This window comes from Megalopta genalis, chromosome 9 (genome assembly GCF_051020955.1).
Source record: "Megalopta genalis isolate 19385.01 chromosome 9, iyMegGena1_principal, whole genome shotgun sequence".
Taxonomy (NCBI): domain Eukaryota; kingdom Metazoa; phylum Arthropoda; class Insecta; order Hymenoptera; family Halictidae; genus Megalopta; species Megalopta genalis.
Genome location: NC_135021.1, coordinates 12,313,942 through 12,317,535, shown reverse-complemented (window position 1 = coordinate 12,317,535; position 3,594 = coordinate 12,313,942).

Genomic DNA, 3,594 nt, shown 5'->3' with positions numbered 1-3,594 from the left:
TATTATATCTTTTTGTTCATTATCTTTTTGTTCATTATTATCTTTTATTTCATTATTTCATGTTTTAGTTCATTATTATCTATATTTATTATCTTTTTGTTTTGAGCTAACGTTTCGTCGTTCATCCAAATCGGAGCTTTCCAACTAACTTAACATGCTCTGCGGAATGCAATATCAAGATATCGCTGCTCCAATTCGATACCGAGATATACAGGCTGTCCCAAAATTATGGTATTTCCGGAAAATGAAAGATTCCTGAGATTATTTGGAGGAACTTTTTCCTCAGCGAAAATGCAATTCGCGGCTTTGTTTAGGAGTTATTCACGAAAAACAATGGCCAATAAGAGGCCAGCTCGACTGGCGCAAAGCGGTCAAGCCTGCGAGCGGACAAAGTCCAGTTCCGCTCATTGGCTCGGCCGTCTCGCGCCAGCTGATCTCGCCTCTCATTGGTCACTGTTCTTCGTTAATAACTCGTAAAGAAAACGGCGGATTGCATTTGCCCGAAGGAAAAAGTTACTTCAAATGACTTCAGGAATCCCCCATTTCCCGGAAATACCATAATTTTGTGACTCTATACACATTGAACGCATCGTCAATTCAATGATTCTACAAAGAACTGAAATCGAACTGATCCTGAATGTATTCGCATAAGTATGTCCTCGCGAAATTACGTAAAAACGAAGACAATCGACAATTATCCGCATTATTATTCGACCAATTTTGCAATCTCTATTGTAATAATTTATTCGAGCAAGTAGATACGATAATCTGCGACGAGTAAATCGAATAAAATGCTCGGCTAAAAAGAATTCATTCGCGTAATTAATTATCTTGTATCAATATATATTCGAAACGATTGGAGAACGATGCCCGACTCTGTCTTCGTTCGACTAAATTGCTGCTATCTTGCACGACGTTTTGAGATAATGGTCCGACTGCTAAATGCAATTCGACCGACGCCAGATAAGCGACGACAAAGATTGTCTCTCAAATAACCGGAGAAACAGTCGTGTCACCCCGGTATGCGCCGAAGACGGCAGTGAACGAGTTAATCGACGACGGTACCCGCCCATGACGCAAACGTGATGCGTGCAATTGCAGGGCCGGCTCACGCGATTTCCCGAGATGCACGCGAGCCGCTCGGCCGGCTAACTAAGAAGCAGAAGAAGGATCCCCGAGCAATCAGATGCGACGGATCGACCGGCTAATTGAAATCCCTGGATGATTTTCCCGACGATGCTGTTCCCGCGAGCCGGGGAATGGGTAATTCCGTGGGTATAATTAGCGGTGGCCACCGATGCGATGGCATCGGTAGCTAGAGAGCCCGGGCACGTCTTCGCAGAAAATGTCCGTCGGTCGTGTAGAAACGTCGGACTAGAGGCTCCGCCGGCGGCAGCAATGGCTGACGGTTCATTAATTAATAGGCTCTGTAGTCCGCAGGCCCACGGACGTCTCTCGTCTGACATTTCGAGTGACAAGCCGGTGTTCCTTGGTAGCGTGACCGTCCGTGTCCCGCGCATTTATTATTCACCGATCCGATAGGTTACGTCCCGCCGCGACGCCGACGGTTTGCTACTTGGAACCTAACGTTGTTCCCTCGACCAGTCACGCTTGACTTCGACGTCAAATGTCCCGGCGAATCGACACCCAAGCAAAAGTCGCGGCGATCAAATCACGAAACGCCGATCGATCGATTCGCTTCGAACATGTTTCATCGGCACGCTGAACGTAGTTGCGCGAAAGATGACCTTGCGACAGCTTGCACTGGTCCCGTGCCGTCGAATTAAGGTCACCGACGAAAATTCGGATTTTCAACTATAATCCTGTGTTGCGGATTTGATGCATTTATCAGAAAACTGAGTAACCTTTGTCTAAACTGGTAGAAAAAAATTTCGATAAATTAAGACTAGTAACGTAAAATTTGCAAGCAGCGAAATTGATTATAGAAAGGAACAGATGCCTAAATGACTTCTGCTTTTTGCGATGGATGCAGAAAAATTGAATACTGTAATTTTCTTAAACAATGTTCCGTAAAAATATATAAACTAAAAGCGACTACTATCGAACACGTGTACACGTAACAACCCTGAGTTTGCTAAATGAACCATCTGGTTTCAAGCACTAATAGTTAAATAAATAATAATTGCACGCCGCCTTTGACTGTCTATATTTTTATTACGAACTAAAATTGCTGCCTGCACTGCGTTCGGCTTTTATTTTACTATTCTGAAATGCGAACGATAGCAGACCGAGCGAGTATTTATATCGCAGCACCGTTAGTGCGCGATGAATAGACTGCGAATTTTGTGCATTTATTGTGTAAAAATTAGTAGCTGGAATTTATCTTATAGTTTCTATATTTTGATATTCTCAAGCAATTTGCGATAGCTTTTCGCTTAAAGTGCTTGCAGGTTTAACACTAGATTTACGGAACCCGTCAAAATGACACTAATTTTTTAATTTACGATTCTTCATATCGCAAAGATACATTTATGAGTTATTTAATCAATTTAAATGTTACAATAACACTTGTTGAAAATCAGACTGAATGTCTTATTGTTACTTTTATTAACTACTATAGAACAGCTGTTTCTTGTGCACTGTGAATATAATGTTAAAGAAACGGTAGAATCAGTTCTTTCTCAGAATGTGGCACAGGAGAATTTGCTCTTTTTTATCTTCAAGCACTCGTCAAACATCCAAGCAACATGTGAACATAAGAAACGCCGCATTCGTGCGAGAGAACGCAGAAGCGTGGGCAGTTCTTCTGACAATAATCGCGAACGTTTCGGGGACGATACATTGTTGACGATCGTCGGTGCCGGCCGTTCGTGTTCGCACGGTAAACCGGCCCCCTCGCCCCTCTGGCAGTGCAATTAAAAAATTAGCCACGCTCGGGAACGAATAGGAAAAGATCGCGCCGAGGTTGCCGCGATTTGTCGAGAGCCGTGCGCGAGACAGCGCGTGCGTGCGCTCGCCCGCCGGTAATTATTTCGACGGAATCGGCTCTGACGGGCTTAATGGCAGCGACTCGGTCTCGGAGCACCGGCAATTAATCACTATTCATTAGGAGGCCGAGCCGGAAGACTCCACGAGGAAAACGAAATTAGAAGTCGACCGTCTTCCGACGTAATCCTTCCTGTTTCCAGTGGAAATACGGCGACTGTACTTCATCATACTTTTCAGCAACGATATTGCAAGAGCCGCGAAATCATTCGATCGTTTTGTTTACAAGTCCCGCAGTTTTGGGACGCGCGGTCTTCGTTGCTGCGTTCGTTCCGAAATGCGCTCGGTCTACTATTTTACGTATTGTTGCGCACGGCACAAAATTTAGGGTGTCCCATAAGTTCTTTCCTTTTTTCTGATGCGAAATGATTACACGATATTTATTGTTTAAAGTTGATTTATCGAGTTATATATGAACCGTTCTGCTCTATTACCTTCTTCCATCTTTCAGGAAGCCTCGTTATGCCGTCTTTCCAAAATTGTTGAGGCTTATTTGCAAAATATTGTTCAAGATGCGTTTTTATTTCGCTTACGAATTTAAACCGTTTTTCACGGAGAGAATTTTTTAACGAGAAAAACAAGTAATAA